General features: G+C 37.5%; 2 long non-coding RNA genes across 2 annotated transcripts; one reads left to right on the plus strand and one right to left on the minus strand.

Moving 5' to 3' along the window:
* Positions 1-2,743: 2,743 nt before the first annotated feature.
* LOC118760877 lies at positions 2,744-17,247 on the plus strand. Its single transcript, XR_004997011.1, has 3 exons — positions 2,744-2,858; positions 16,670-16,672; positions 17,139-17,247. It is a non-coding gene; the product is annotated as an uncharacterized LOC118760877 (long non-coding RNA).
* On the minus strand, positions 2,790-17,256 carry LOC118760876. The gene is made up of 3 exons (XR_004997010.1): positions 17,216-17,256; positions 15,052-15,055; positions 2,790-2,933 (listed from the first exon to the last, which is right to left on the minus strand). It is a non-coding gene; the product is annotated as an uncharacterized LOC118760876 (long non-coding RNA).
* Positions 17,257-17,600: the final 344 nt, after the last annotated feature.

Consider the following 17,600-nt stretch of genomic DNA (forward strand, 5'->3'; position numbering starts at 1 on the left):
TATATATATATATATATATATATATATATATATATATATAGAGATAGATAGATAGATAGATAGATAGATAGATAATAGATAGATAGATAGTAAAAATACTGGATGGATAGATAGATAGATATATAGATAGATAGATAGATAGATAGATAGATATATAGATAGATAGATAGGTAGGTAGGTATATATATACACATATGTACATAGACACTGTTACATATATGTATATACACATACAATGTTGCATATTATATATGTGTGTGTGTGTGTATACGTGTGTTTGTATTATGTATGTATGCGTATATATATGTGTATATGTGTTGGTGCGTTTTTTATACATATGCCTGTATATATATAGATATAGATATAGGTATAGATATAGATAGATAGATATTGTGAATATACTTATTTAAACATACTTATGCGCACACAGTCATACACACGCATGCATACATACATATAAGATATATATATACATACATATATATATAAAATATATCTATATATATATATTATATATAATATATATATATATCAGCATATACATACATACATACATACGTACATACGTACATCGTACGTACATACATACATACATACATGCATACATACATACATACATACATACATACATACATACATACATACACGCACGCGTGTGAGAGGATTGTGGATGGTTGGATGGGTGTATAAACGAAAAAGAATTTCAGTATTGTGTACACATACCAAAATATGTAGATTAATATTTCGAAGATATATCCTGACTGCTGCTGCTGGTTGTTTTTTGGTTTTTTTTTTTCAACCCCAAATCCTCCATCTTTGATCTAGAAACCTTATGATCAAAAGCATTCCAGCGGTGACCTTTCTGCCTTTTTTTTTTTTTTTTTTTTTTTTAACTTCTATAGACAAGTGGACTTTTCTAGTAGAGATATGAAATGGGTTCGGCTGTTCTTTCTCGTTGGTCGAGCAACTGTCTAAAGCAAAGATTCTCAACCGCGGTCCACATGATCTTTTGGGGAGTGGGGGATGTCATTATAAAATTTTGTTATTAAAATTTGTGCAATAAAAAGCTTATACGTTTACAATATACAAAATTTTTTAATACAATTACTGGCTTACACTTCTACTTGTTTCAGTCATTTTGACTATGGCCATGCTAGAGCACCACCTTTTCATCAAAGAAATTGACCCCTTGTCTTATTCTTTGTAAACCTGGTACTTATCGTATCGGTTTCTTTTGCTGAACCGCAATGTTACGGGGATGTAAACACACCAAAATCGGTTGTGTGTGTGTTGGGGGGGGGGTGGACAAACAGACAAAAACACAAGCCAGTACTGAGGAGTTGTAAACGACCAGTAGCCTAGTAAATCAACCCTGGGACCTAATAAAGATAAAGGATTATTATACTTCCCAAGTCATATAGACTCATGGGGCCCGGCTCTCAGTTCCCATGGCACATATATTCTCCTCGCTTCAGGATGGGATGCCCATCTGTCACAGGGTTACTGGTTTTTGCTAGATGAGCGGACTGAAGCGATGTGAAATAAAATGCTTTGCTCAAGAACACAACACGGTGCCTGATCCAGGAATCGAAACCACAATCATAGGATTATGAGTTCAACAGCCTAACCACTAAGCCACGCGCCTCCCTACTAAGCCATCTTTGAAGCCTAGTCAACGAGTTCTAAAGTTTAGTAAACCACCAGGCGAGGCCTTGCGAACCAGCGCAGAAGCTTCATAAATATTCGCTTTTGGAAACATGTGTCGCACTAAGCTCAAAGTGTTTGAAGAAGAAGTGAGAGATTGAGAGGGAGATAGAGAAGATGGAAGGACATTGATGCGGCACGATTTAACGAAGCATTGATGCATGTCTTTACACGTGTCAGAAGCACTCATGCATGCGTTTCATGCTGTTTCCCTCGGGGAAAACTTCCAGGTTTTGCTGGCTCACATTACGTAGATACAGTTACGGTTGAGCAACAACCTAGAAAGTAGTAGTGACACATTAACTACTTTCACTTCTCGTTTAGATAGGAAAAGGGATTTGTTGGGGACGCATAAAGGACAAATCAACGAATACTTTGAATGATTTAAAAGCGATTGGAAGAAAAAAATACAAGACAATCTGTTAACTTTTACTTGTTTCAATCATTGGCCTGCGGCCATGCTGGGGTACCCATCTAGGAGGGTTTAGCGGAGCAAGTCGACCCAAGTACTTATTCCATCAGTTTCTTTTACCGAACCGCTACGTTGTGGAAACGCAATCGGATAGTGATGGTAATGGTGATGGTGAAGGTAGTAGTGGTGATTGTCGTGTTGCTGATGGTGGTGGTGGTAGTTGTGATGGGAGTGGTGGCTATCGTGGTTTGTGGTGATAGTGATGGTGGTGATAATGATGGTGACGGCGGCGGCGGTGGTGGTGGTGGTGATGGTTTTGGTGGTTGTGGTAGTTTTCGTGGCAGTGGTAACCATCGCATATTATATGTTCAGACATAGTATATCTACCGTGGCCTAAATTATTCCGTGTCTTGTCTGTATGTATGTATATATATATATTTATGTGTATGTTTATGTATGTGTCTTTGATAAATTCCGATATAGTGGAACTTCGTTGGTTGCGACGACGAGGGTCCCAGTTGATCCGATCAACGGAACAGCCTGCTCGTGAAATTAACTTAGAAGTGGCTGAGCACTCCACAGACACGTGTACCCTTATAACATAGTTCTCGGGGAGATTCAGCGTGACACAGAGTGTGACAAGGCTGGCCCTTTGAAATACAGGTACACCAGAAACAGGAAGAAAGAGTGAGAGAAAGTTTTAGTGAAAGAGTACAGCAGGGCTCGCCACCATACCCTGCCGGTGCTCCGCGGAGATTTAGGTGTTTTCTTTCAATAAACACTCACAACGCCCGGTCGGGGAATCGAAACCGCAATCCTACGATTATATATATATATAATTAATAAATATTAGGGTAGGAAACATTTTTAGAAATTGTTTACTACCAGTGGCCTAGCATGTAGAAAACTACACATGCATAAGATGGGCTTCTTTCAGTTTCCGTCTACCAAATCCACTCACGAGATTTTGGTCGGCCCGAGGCTATAGAAGACACTTGCCCAAGGTACCACGCAGAGGGACTGAACCTGGAACAATGTGGTTGGTAAGCAAGCTACTTACCACATAGCTACTCCTTTGTCTAAGTTTAATATAAATATATATACATTCATGCATATATACGAACACACACACATGTATCCATGTTTGTATGTGTGTACAGATAGATAGATAGATAGATAGATAGATAGATAGATAGATAGATAGATAGATAGATAGATAGATAGATAGATATACAGTCATACTGATATTCTTGTATACACATGCACATGATCCTGGGGCTGGAGTTAAACTAATACAACACGTGCTCGGTTGAATATTTGGGGAGGCGTTGATGGGACGCTGCGTTTGATTAGACCGGATGTGGGATGGGTTCTAAAGCGGAAGGAAGATCTCTGCTCTTCTCTTGTGACACAGACACACGCGCGCGTGTTCGTACACACACACACACACACACACACACACACAAATGCCGCGCACGCGCTCACACACAAATGTAAATAAATCCATGCAGGTGACCTCGACAGTTTTGTTTATCCTTGACCTTTCCATTTCCCAATCCACCTACGACCACCCGTCGACAAGACCTCCGACAAGCACAACGAAAGTCACCATATGCTCCCTCTGCTTGTTTTTATTGAAAACATTAAAAGGAACGACAATAAAAAAAAATAGCACAAAAGTACGAAGTTTTACCTTTTCTTTTTTTTTCCTTTTTTTTTTACGTATAGCGCCCTCGGAGAACGGTGCGCTCGTATAACCCGTCAAAGTGCGTCAAAATGAAGGTGGCCTCGGAAACCACTTCTGACTCTCTGGCTGCTGTCACTTTGTCTGTTTATCCCCCTCTTTTTCTCTCTCTCTCTCTCTCTCTCTCTCTCTCTCTTTCTCTCTCTCTCTCTTCCTCTCTCTCTCTCTCTTTCTTTCTCTCTCTCTCTCTTTATCTCTCTCTATCTCTATCTCTCTCTCTCTCTCTCTCTCTCTCTCTCTCTCTCTCTCTGTTAGAATCTAATGTTTTCAACTCATTCCATAACGTAATTTTTTTTTCTCCCTCCAAAAATTATTATTCTATATATTGTTTTATTTAAGGCGGCGAGCTGGCAGAAACGTTAGCATGCTGGGCGAAATGCCTACGGTATTTCGTCTGTCTTTATGTTCTGAGTTCAAATTCCACCGAGGCCGACTTTGCCTTTCATCCTTTCAGGGTCGATAAATTAAGTACCAGTTGCGTACTGGGGTCGATCTAATCGACTGGCCCCTCCCCCAAAATGTCGGGCCTTGTGCCTAGAGTAGAAAAGAATATATTGTTTTATTAAAGGCAGAATATTGTCAGAATCGGTAAAACGCTGGTCAAAATGCTTTGTGGTATTATCTGTTCTGAGTTCACTTCCTACCGAGGTCAACTCTACCTTTCAATCTCTTGAGTACCGTTCAAGTGCTCAGTACCATAAAATCGACTGGCCTTGTGCCTGTTTTAGAAACAATTTCATTACAGCATGTTGGATTGGCAATATCGTTGGAGCATCGGAAAATTACTTGTATCATTTTTTACAGCTCTTTACATTCTGAGTTCAAATCCCGCCGAAACTAACTTTGCCTTTTCTTTTTTCCTTCCGGAGTCGATAAAACAAAGTACCAGTTAAGTACTGAGGTCGATATTATCGACTAACTCTCTACATTCAGTATTGTTGGTCTTGTGCCAAAATTAAAAAGAATTATTATTAACGTTACCTGTCATCCTTTCGGGGTCAATAAATGAAGTACCAGCGTTTCACTGGGGTCGATGTAACTGACTCGTCCCCTCCCTACAAATCTCAGGCCTTGTGTTGTGCCTTTAGAAGAAAGGATTATTATTAGCATTTTTGTAGAGGTAGTTTGGGTTCCATGGAACGGAAGCTCTAGCCATCGCACCCCCTTTTTTTACAGACACTTTATCTATAATTACAACATTCAAAGTGTCTGTGTTTTTACGAAAGAAAGGATAAAACTACGGAGATGTACTTGCATAGCAAGTGACCTGATCTGAGATCGTGTGCTAGAACGAAAACAATTGCAGCGTGAGAGGTGTTTATAAGCCATTTAAGAAACACACAAAAACCGTTAGATTTACTTCAACATTTAAATTTAATTTGCCAACATATTTTCGTCGCTTTGAGACCGCGACCTGTTCACTGACAAAATTCCGTGATGCATCTGAGAAAGTAACAGATTGTTCATGATATATATGTACGCATCTATGTGTGTATGTATGTATGTATGTATGTATGTATGTATGTGTATCTTTGTATGTATGCATGTATGTGCGTGTGTATGAATGTGTGTGCACATGTATGTGCCTATGCATATGTGTGCATGTATGTATGTATGTATGTATGTATGTATGTATATAAGTATTACATATATGTACATATGTGTGTACATGAGTATTTAGGTAAGTGTGTAGACGTGTCCGTGTGTGTGTGTACATGTGTATGTACATGTGAACGTATGTTTATGTACTGATATGTGTCTGATAAAACTGCTTCTGTATTTTGTTTGCAAGACTTTTCATGTAAGGCCGTGAGTTGAAAGAGATGTTGTTTCACGAAGGTTTATTATACTAATAATAAACACACGCACTGATTCGATTTCACTTCTTTATTATCCGTCAATTGGTTAGCTATTTAACCAATTAAACGAAACGATTTTTTTGGTTAATTTTTCGATTAATTAACCAATTAGCTGCGTTTTTGTCAACATCCGTTCGTCGCCGAAGGCATGTCATTCAAAAAGGTCACGAATGGCAATGAAAAGACTTTGGCAAGCACGACTGGTTGATTGATAAACCGAATCAAGCAATCGATTTTTACTAGATAGAAATATACAAGAAAACAGAGTGATTTTGGTCATGGATGAAGCGCCGTGCTTTTATCATAATTCGTGTGAGATTGAAGCTGATCTAATGCAACACAACGCGTCAGTAGTGTCAACCATGTTGAATGAGACGTGATTAGTTGGACTGAGTTGAGAATAGTTTCTATCTGATAGTGGTGGTGGTGGTGGTGTTAGTAGTGATGATGGTGGTCATCATGGTGGTGATAGCAGTGGTGGTGATGTGATAGTATTGGTGTTAGCGATGCTTGTAGTGGTGTTGGTGTTAGTGGTGATGTGATAGTAATGGTGTTAGCGATGCTGGTGGTGGTGGTGGTGGTGGTGTTAGTGGTGATGATGGTGGTCCTCATGGTGGTGATCGTAGTGGTGGTGATGTGATAGTAATGGTGTTAGCGATGCTGGTGGTGGTGTTAGTGGTGAAGATGGTGGTCCTCGTGGTGGTGATCGTAGTGGTGGTGATGTGATAGTAATGGTGTTAGCGATGCTTGTGGTGGTGGTGGTGGTGGTGGTGGTGTGTTAGTGGTGATGATGGTGGTCCTCATGGTGGTGATCGTAGTGGTGGTGATGTGATAGTAATGGTGTTAGCGATGCTGGTGGTGGTGGTGGTGTTAGTGGTGAAGATGGTGGTCCTCGTGGTGGTGATCGTTGTGGTTGTGATGTGATAGTAATTTTGTTAGCGATGCTGTTGTTGTTGTTGTTGTTGTTGTTGGTGGTGGTGGTGGTGGTGGAAAGGCAACGTTCTAAAAATGAGCACCGTATCCAAGAGGATATTTGTTCTTGGTTTGGAGCTTGAAGAGATCTTATTCCCAGAAGGATCCCCAACAAAGTAAAACAACTTCACGCCAATTTGTTCCACTTTCTACAACAGCTGTTACACTTACCGGAGACATTGATGACCCACCTGTTGTTGACTCTGTCACTCCTCAGTCATACTTCACTTGTAATAGTGGGATATAATAACCAGTGGAGTATCATAACTAAGCTAATTACTAATGATGTGTTAGCATACTTAATTTTAACCCCGCCCCTCACATCAAGGGCGTCCCGTCTATTATATGAATATGAAATAAAATAGCTATTTACAATGTCAGCTTTCCCTTTTTACATCCGTCGACGCTAAATAATCTCACAAAATTAATATTCATATCTACAATATAATAAGTGGAGGCACATGGCCTAGTGGTTAGAGCAGCGGACTCGCGGTCAAGGGATCGCGGGTTCGAATCTCAGACCGAGCAATGTGTGTGTTTATGAGCGAAACACTGAAACTCCACGCGGCTCCGACAGAAGGTAATGGCGAACTTCTGCTGACTCTTTCACCACAACTTTCTCTCACTCTTTCCTCCAGCATCTTGTAGTTCACCTGCGACTGACCGGCCTCCCGTCCTGATGAGGAACCTATACGCCAAGGAAACCGGTCCTATTAGCCAGGTGTGACTCGAGAAGGAACAAACAACAACAAACAATATAATAAACAAAGTTGCTTATTAATTAGTTTGGAGTATGTAACCTTTACAACAAATAAGCAAATATTAGAAAACTCCTATAAATGCTAATTTTGATATATTTTTATCAAATGTGATTTTCGAATTATTTTACTACCAAAAATTTCAACTTCACGATTCAATCACAAAAATAATTTTTATTCAGTGAAACAGTGTCATCCTACACCGAGAAATAGCGTTTTTTTTTTTGTTTGTTTGTTTCTGGAAATACATAAAAGTTCCTCAAATATTTGCAACCTTAATTTGTACAGATAAGTCAGTAAAAGCATTTCTCCAACTGCTAGCAAAATTATGTTGATTTCCAGTGTCCTTTCTTATTTGTTGGGTGCTGTTGAAGACGGTAAACAGAGGACTTACTTATACGCGGCTAAGTTAACATAATACGATAGCTTCTTAAATTCTAACGCTGTCTTTCAGTGACTGAGGACTTTTAGACGAATAAACGACCCAAAGAAAAGTTAGAAATAACACATCAGACAAATTACACAGATTGGGGATCAAACGTATAAATTTCATCTTGCGACCAGTAGAAAACCGCCCGGGGGCGGTCTTTCTGCTAGTGTTTCACAAAGTTGCGTGATATTTACTGCATTTTCTGTTATTCTGTTACTGTTTATCGAGTTCAAAATGCAATGTGCGTGTGCGTGTATAAATGCTTACATATATATTTGTGTACGTGTAAGTGTATATACAAATTCACACACACATATTTGTATGTATACCAGTATATATGTACATATATGTGCGTATTTATGCATAAATCTCTCTTTTATATATCTTGCATGTAGGAAGAGAGAGAGAGAGAGAAAGAGAAAGAGAGAGACAGAGACATAGACAGAGAAATACATAATACATGCATTTATACATGCATGCACACACACACACACACACACACACACACACACATAATGTAAAGCAAAGTGTTAGTCACCGCGGTATCAATGTTGGACGGAAGACATTGATACCAAATACTTTATATGATTACGATGAAATAATAAAAGCGGGTAATTTGTAGAAATTACTACAGTATTCTGATTTCCCTGCTGATATTCACGTCCTGAGTTCACTCCCTACCGAGTAAGCTATGATTTTCTTCTCTTTCTGATCAATAAATCAAACTACGAGTGAAGTAATAAGACCCTTTTAATCGGCGACTAAACCTTCCACAAAATTGAGCAGATTTCGATGACTTCTACAACGTAACAGAATTGTGCACATCACCAGCAACCTACATATCTATGCAGATCAGACATATGTCCAATCAACATTTTCTCTTAACAAAAAAAAAACAATTTTTTAAGTCAAAATATTAAAATATAAATCAAAAAGATAAGCAGTTGTTTACATTTTTCATTTTAACCAACTTGGATTCTTGTAATTTTCTAGAACAATTATTCAGATTCTAACCGCAATTTTAATTTCATGGAGATAACTTGTGATAAACTCACAATATATTCATGTTATAATCTTTTTGATATATAACTGCTTCCCCAACACATCACTAGACTTTTTTTTGTTGTTGTTTAGGGATGCTGAAAAGATAAAATTTACAGTACAAAACCGACAACAGCCGACGAATTGAGGGTACTCATTGAACGAGAACGAAATGTGTCTTGTTTGCGATTCCATTGTTTCGCATTATTAGCAATGCCTGGACCAAAACAAGTCATCAGTTTGCAGATAGTCCTTCATGAAAAAACAAAAAAAAAAAAAATGAAATTCTCTCCGTAGATTCTAAATAATTTTGAAAATAAAACGTGTCATATATATATACCGTAAATCCTCGAGTATAATCCGCATTTTTTTCCCAAAATTTAAAGGTCAAAATCCCTAGTGCGTACTATATACGAGGTTAAAAATGAAAATTATTTTCTAAGCAATGTCCGAGTCTCTATTTTGCTGTCTAGCATTGCTTATTCAGACGCATTTTGGGATGTCGGGCGCGAAAATACCTTAAGCTAAGCTTGAAAGCAATGAAGTCATAAAAGAATCATCCATAACTTGCAGTAAGCAACATTTATTAAACGTTATTACTGTTATTGCCGTTATTTCTTTATTTTCTGAAAACAAAATGCACAAAAAAGCTACACGTTTGCATTATGTTATATATACAATAATAATAAAGTACGTTACCGTATACATTTTTAAAACCAAGGACGTTATATAGACCTCCTTGATTCAAGTTAGAGAAGGGGTGCGTATTATACACAAGGTTTAGGTTTTTCAGAGGTACAGCCCCCTAAAAATCCCCTGCATATTATACTCAAGGGCGGACTATACTCGAGGATTTACGGTGTACATACATACATACATACATACATACATACATACATACATACATACATACATACATGTATACATACATAAATATATATATATATATCGACGATTACGATATATGCGTGTGTGTGCGTGTGGTATATGTGTGTCACGTTTCATTCCATTACACAATCGTTCTATATCGATAGCTACTCTTACATACATACACGCAGCTCACATAGATGCTCATATCTACATACACATACACACGTATGTATGCATGCGTGTATAATATATGTATGTATGTATGTATGTATGTATCTATGTGTGTCAATATATATGTATATAACCACACACACACACACGTTTGCAGTCAATTTATCAAGGCTGTTCCAATCTATGAGACTCGCCTTGAGCAGAATAAATTGGTTTAGCTTAATCTAATGTTGCTAAGCTAAGGGAAGAAACATTTTGCATAGGCTGATGTGTGTGTGTCTATACACACACAAACACACACACACACACCACACACACACACACACACACACACACACATTGTTGTTGCTGTTGCTATTGTTGTTTTTTGGTGTCTTTTGTTAGCTACTTCTCTCACCTGTGTTCCATCTGCTCTTGTTAGCAGAGCTGTGCTATTTATCGCAAAGTCTGTAGCCGGATTCCTATAGTGTATCAGTGTGTGTGTATGTGTATGTGTGTATGTGTGTGTGTGTGTGCGTGCGTTCGTGCCTGCGTGTGTGTACGCACGCGCAATATAGAAAGTTATCTTATCCAAATATACGCACCGACATACACACGAACGCGTGCATACACACACACGCATTATATATGTTCGTTTGTGTGCGCGCTCGTTCGCGCGTTTATATATATATTTATATACATGTATATGCATAATATATATATATATATATATATATATAATATATTATATTATATATATATATATATATATATATATATATATACACATACATATATATATATATACATACATATATATATATTATATATATATATATATTATATATATATATATATATATCTATATATATATATATATATATATATAAAAGTAAATAATGGCACAACGAAGCACCGATATATATATACATATATACATATATATATATATATATATATATATAAGCCAGCTTACAGAAGGTTAACAGGTGTGGTATATATATGAGTGTGTGCAGGCGCATGCGCATGTGTGCATTTTTGTCGTTAATGGATCCGATTCGTCTGTCAGAAGTATAAAAAGCCGGTAATGGTATCTTATGTGAAAGGTAAGAAAGCCATCAGAAGAGGGGCGGGAATATAAAGGCAATGAATTGGTGTATATCTCTAAATGTATTTGTATCTGTATGTCTGTAAGAGAGAGAGAGAGAGAGAGAGAGAGAGAGAGAGAGAGAGTGGTTGAGTGAGAGAGGGAGAGAGTTGAAGGGAGAGTAATTTATTATTGAGAGAAAAAGTGAAAAGAGAGGATGGGATGGGGGAAAGTGAGGGAGAGAAGAAATGGAATCTTTAAGAACATCGTACGATTGCAAACAATGCACAATAACTTATAACCGTGTTGCTCCAGGATGAATCAAATATTTATAGACAGGCTTTGAGATTGCTAGAAATAGCAGCCAAGTCTCCTTCAAATTGTACTCTACTGTCTTGAAAGAAAAATGTCCAGTGTTGTCATGATTGCGTAATAGTCTCTGAGCCTGCAAGAAACAGTAGCCAAATTTCTGTCGAATTGTACTCTACAATCTTGAAAGAAAAGAACCTGATGCTGTCTTGAATACATAATAGTCTCTGAGCCAGCTAGAAACAGCAGCCAAATCTTTTTCAAATTGTACTCTACCATCTCGGAAGAAAAGAGCTCAGTGCCATCATGTATACATAATGTGGTCCCAGGTAAAGCAGTACACGGGGAACTTGTGTTCATTTATTGCCAGTAAACTACACTATACGTAGATTATAGATTATCTCTCACCCTCTTGACTAGTTGGCTCGAGGACCAACTTCTCACTGTGCCCTTTTTTTGAAATAGCTCTAGTGGGAGACATAAGATTATGTAGACCTATGTATTCGTTGCCAAAGAGAAGACCGAGATATTCACGGTTCCAACATAACTGATCAGAGGTTTGCACAGTCAGGACTGGCTTTGAACTAAACCAATGTTTTTCAACTATTTTTTTTTAACATATGGACACCTCTGATTTTTTTTATTCGGGTGGGCCCTCCTAACGATTCGATATACATAAACATGTCCAGTTATATTTTTATGATTAAGTATTATTAGGGAACTATATAAGAAAACAAGTGATAAAATTTTTTGTATATCGTAGCAGTGGGAAATGGTGAAGTGGTGACCGGTAATAAAGTCACAGTAATAAAGTCACAATTGTGGCTAGGAAAAAAGTCATAGGAAAAAAGTCACAATTAATTTATGGGATCCGGACAAAACCGCACCGAACAATCCCACTATGGACAAAACCCCTGTGACTTTTTTCCTGCGACTTTTTTTTTTTCCTGTGACTTTCTTACCTGTGACTTTTTTTTACCTGGATTCTGTAGAAGTATAACCAATTTATTGCATTTTAGCAGCAAAATCTGATATGGACCCCCAAGGGCCTTATGGACACCGAAGGGTCATATTGACCCCAGTTGAGAACCACAGTGCTGAACAGTAGTAGTAGCAGCAGCAACACCGATTGTTATGAATATCTCCAATCTGCTTAATGGCACATCGTGCCAATTGCAACATGTTTTATGATTTGACATTAAAGTACCACCGGTCGTCAACCGCGATGCAGTACTGGTCGGTAACCTGCGCATGTTTTGCCTCATGGTTACAGGTACTAATATAGTCGTTAACAGACGTGGACGACCTCTTGTCCCCTTTGCTCTTAACCCTTTGCCCGTCCAGTGTACAACGTGTGATGCACAAGTCATATTTTCCGGACGTCCATGCATCATATATGACGCACATTACCAACGTTTGTTCAACGTCCAGAGAAACTCGAGACATATGAAAGGAAGGCTTTATATTATTCATAATATATGAAACAAGGGTTAACTACATGTCTGAAGAGAAGCATGGACCTTTAAGACAAACTTTTGAAAATGTTTTGGACAGGCAAAAAGTTAACCAAGTGGAACGTCTAGAATATAACAGGTGGAGAAGGGAAAGAGGGAGAGAAAGAGAGAGAAAGAAAGAGGGAGAGAGAGGGGAATGTTTTATCAGTAACCGATAAGTACTTACTGTAGGTGATTAAACTGAAGTAGCGTGAAATGAAGTGCCTTCCTCAATTCCTGGACCCTACGTTACGGCGCCTCGGAATTAAACCCATGACATCATGAACATGAAGCGAGCAGGAGGCGATGTGCCTTCATCCGTTGATTTAAAAAATGTCGAAACACAACAAAAAAAAACAACCTTATGGTGAAGTGGTTAAGAGCGCGGGCTACTAACCCCAAGATTCCGAGTTCGATTCCAGGCAGGGACCTGAATAATAATAATAATAATATAATAATAATAATAGTAATAATAATGATGATGATAAAATAGTAATAATAATGATGATAATATAATAATAATAATAATAATAATAATAATAATAATAATAATGATAATAATAATAATATAATAATAATAATAATAATAATAATAATGATTGATAATCATAATAATAATAATATAATAATAATGATGATAATAATATAATAATGATAATAATAATAATGATGATAATAATAATATATAATAATAATAATAATAATAATAATATAATACTAATAATAATAATAATAATAATAATAATAATATAAAAACTTCGAAAAATACCTTAGGAAGCAGAACCCAGGTTCGACATTTCCCCAAGACACCCGATGAAGGCTGGAGGGTATATCAGCCGAATCGTTGTGTTAACAACAAACAAGATGAGGACAAATATCCGTCAAATGTATATAACGTAAATAATGAAAACAAAACCTTTGTCTAAATATAAAATAACACGCTGTTTCCAGAAAAGTAGCGCAAGCGAATGCAAGGGCCCAGTCTTCAGCAGCATGCTGATTTTGTATTGTTCACTTACCTGTCAACCTACCTACCTATCTATCTACCTATCTATCTACCTATCTATCTATCTACCTATCTATCTACCTATCTATCTATCTACCTATCTATCTATCTATCTATCTATCTATCTATCTATCTATCTATCTATCTATCTATCTATCTGTTCGGGACGACTTCGGGCCAGGCCCATGGACCACTTCCAGAGATCCCTGCCTGCAGTGCTACCGAGAAGCGCTACCCGTCGGGATAGCTCTACAGACACGGCTCGAGAAACACGGGGCCGACCTGCCCGAGATGCGGTCAGAGCGACGAAACCGTTCTGCACGCACTCGTTCAGTGTCCAACAATTTCCGACCTGTGGGCTTGTGTCGAACAACTGCTGTCACGTGTGGGGCGAGTCGGTTTATCAGCTGAGTCTATCGTCAATATTGTCACGCCTCCTTCCTTCAAACGGGAAGGAAGAGCTATTTTCATCGTCCTGTGGGCTATGGCGAAAGAATGTATCTGGTGGACGCGTCTGAAAGGATTGGAGACAAACACTTTCCTCTCTGGTCAATCTCTCATCAACTTCTTCAAGTACCACTTGAAAAGGAAAGTGAGAGTAAGAGGCAAGTTTTGTCTAGCGAATGTTTTAAAAAAAGATGGGTGAATGTAGCAAGAATGGCACGTATGAATGACGAAGCCACCTTGAGCATAGTCCTATGACCCAGAAATCGAAAACAGAGAGTGCTTATTTGCAAAAAAAAAAAAAAAAAAAAAATAAAATGTGACTTCATTGACCGAGGTTACCGTGGTCTTTTCCGTAGGCTTTTCTTTCCACGGGTAAACCTCACCTGTCCTCCCTTTACACTTCATATTGACATTTCTGTGATAACGATCCCTATTTGATCATTATTGTTTCCTCTCCCCTTTTTTAACCCCCCCTTCTTTTTATCCTCTTTCTCTCCTTTTACGATCCCTTTTGATCGAAACTCCCCCTTCCTTTTTTTTTTTTTTTTTTTAAACCTTCAAAAGAAAAGCTCTACCTTGTAATTTGTTCTATCTGTGTGCAGCCCTGTGTGGCTAATAAAGAAACATATCTATCTATCTATCTATTTACCTGTCTGCATGTCTGTCTGTCTGCCAGCTTGTCTACCTCTGTTCGTACCTACCTACCTACCTACCTTTCTATCAACTTATCTATCTATCTATCTATCTATCTATCTATCTATCTATCTACCTATCTATCTATCTATCTATACGTACACACATATCTACACACATACAGACAAACATATATACATAGATAGTGTGTGTGTGTGTGTGTGTGTGTGTGTGGTGTGTGTGTGCGTGCGTGCGCGCAAATATTTGTAACTGTATGAGTATGTGCGTGCGTATATGCGTGAGTGGTTTTATCTTTACTTACAGAAAGAAGAGAAGAGCGGGCGAGATCCGAGCATTCTCAGGTATTTAATAACTGTAGCCAACAGGTAGATGCGTCTATCTTCTGAGTTATAACATTATAATGAGGTATGCTTTATGACGTAAAATGATGAGCGGATTTATGAGTTCTAACATCATCGTAAAATTTATGAGCATAAATTATCATACAATTTATGATGACACATCGTAACATTTATTTTATGCATACACACGCATATATATATATATGATATAAATATAATATATAATATATATTTAATATATATATATATATTATATATATATATATATATATAATATATATATATATATATATATATATATATATTATACATATATATATATATATATATTTCGGAATGGTCATTTTGCCAGTTTAGCCAATAAAAAATCTTGCACAAAACACAAATATTTAAACGTATATATATATATATATTATATATATAAACATGCATATAATATATATTTATCATATTATATATATATATATATATATATATATATATATATATATAAACATGCATATCTATATATATATCATATATATATATTAATATATATATATATATATATATATATGAAATTATTGCTGTTGTTGTTGGTCACTGTAACCTGAGATTCTTGAACAGGTGGCTTTGCTTTCATGGCGATCACAACTCACGTGCATTCACACTGCCTAATTACACAATAATGGAGAAACGAATGAACGTTTACCTTATTCCTATTTCTTTATTGCCCACAAGGGGCTAAACATAGAGGAGACACAAATAAGGACAGACAAACGGATTAAGTCGATTACATCGACCCCAGTGCGTAACTGGTACTTAATTTATCTACCCCGAAAGGATGAAAGGCAAAGTCGACTTCGGTGGAATTTGAACTCGGAACGCAACGGCAGACGAAATGCCGCTAAGCTCGCCGCCCTTACCTTACTCCTGTGAACGGACAGGCGATCCGTCCTTCCGGATAGTTGTGGATGTTTCCACTCGTAACGCTTTTACATATGCATAATATATATATATATATATGTATGTATATGTATTCTAGTTTCTCGGAAATCTCTCATTCCGTTGGGATATTTTGTTTTTAGTTTGCTGTAAGTTCGTTGTGTTGTTTTTTAGGATTTGCTTGTGCGCAACTATATTACCTTCACTCGTTTGTACAAGTGTTCATCGACTTACCACCCACGCTGATACATACCTTCATACCATCATGGAATTTTACATTGAGTGCTTTGCCTTTCATGACTATAGCCAGCCATACTATGCAACACAACGAAGATGTTAAAAACCAAGAAATACCTGAGCTGGAAGCTTTTTAAAGTGAGGAAAGGCCTTGAACAGAGCCAATCCTACTCTCTAAATAACGTATATGTTTGCTCAAAAACGAACTAATCTACATCATTTGATGCAAAGGAAGTTACAGGTGTTAATTCTGTGTTTTCCTTCTCCTAAGGATATACCTAAACAAAACTTAGGGGTCTCTCACTTCCAGCTGTTAGATGACAGTTGACTGGTTTTGTTTTCCCAATCCTGCAGAGTGTCCAAAGAAACCAGGTCTCCTCACCAATTAGGCTTGACATGGTCACTGATTAAGTCACTAACTGCACGACCATACGTCACGTTGTACTGGGTTACATGTTACCAGTACAGCTAAGAGTCACCTACATATATATATATATATATATATATATATATATTATATCATGTAATCACGTGACCGACCAGACCATCAGATGTTACTACACATCGCTGGTCACACTGCGTTCGCATTGTTTTAGCCTGCGAATGACGCCACCCGCTAGCTAAGCGAGCAGGCCAACAGAAGAAGATGAGAGAAAGAGTGGTGAAAGAGTACAGCAGGGATCACCACCCCCTGGCCGAGCCTCGTGGAGCTTTTAGTGTTTTCGCTCAATAAACACTCACAAACGCCCGTTCTAGGAATCGAAACCACGATCCTACGACCGCGAGTCCGCTGCCCTAACCACTAGGCCATTGCGCCTCCACACACACACACACACACACACACGCACGCACACACACACACACACACAACACACACACACACACACACACATATATATATATATATATATATATATATTGATTTGAACACCCTACTAGAATGGGAGAAAGCGCTAATGATCTCAGTGATATGATATATATGTAAAAAATGTAATATATAAATAAATATCTGTAAATATAAACCATTCGATCTTCTGATTACCTCTTTTCTTCTAATATATATATATAACTGTATATAATATATATAATGATATTTATTCTCCGATTTTGAAGCGACATACATACATGAAGAGATGGCGGCGTGAATTTCCACTCGGCATCC

This window comes from Octopus sinensis, unplaced genomic scaffold (assembly GCF_006345805.1).
Source record: "Octopus sinensis unplaced genomic scaffold, ASM634580v1 Contig01183, whole genome shotgun sequence".
NCBI classification, from domain to species: Eukaryota; Metazoa; Mollusca; class Cephalopoda; order Octopoda; family Octopodidae; genus Octopus; species Octopus sinensis.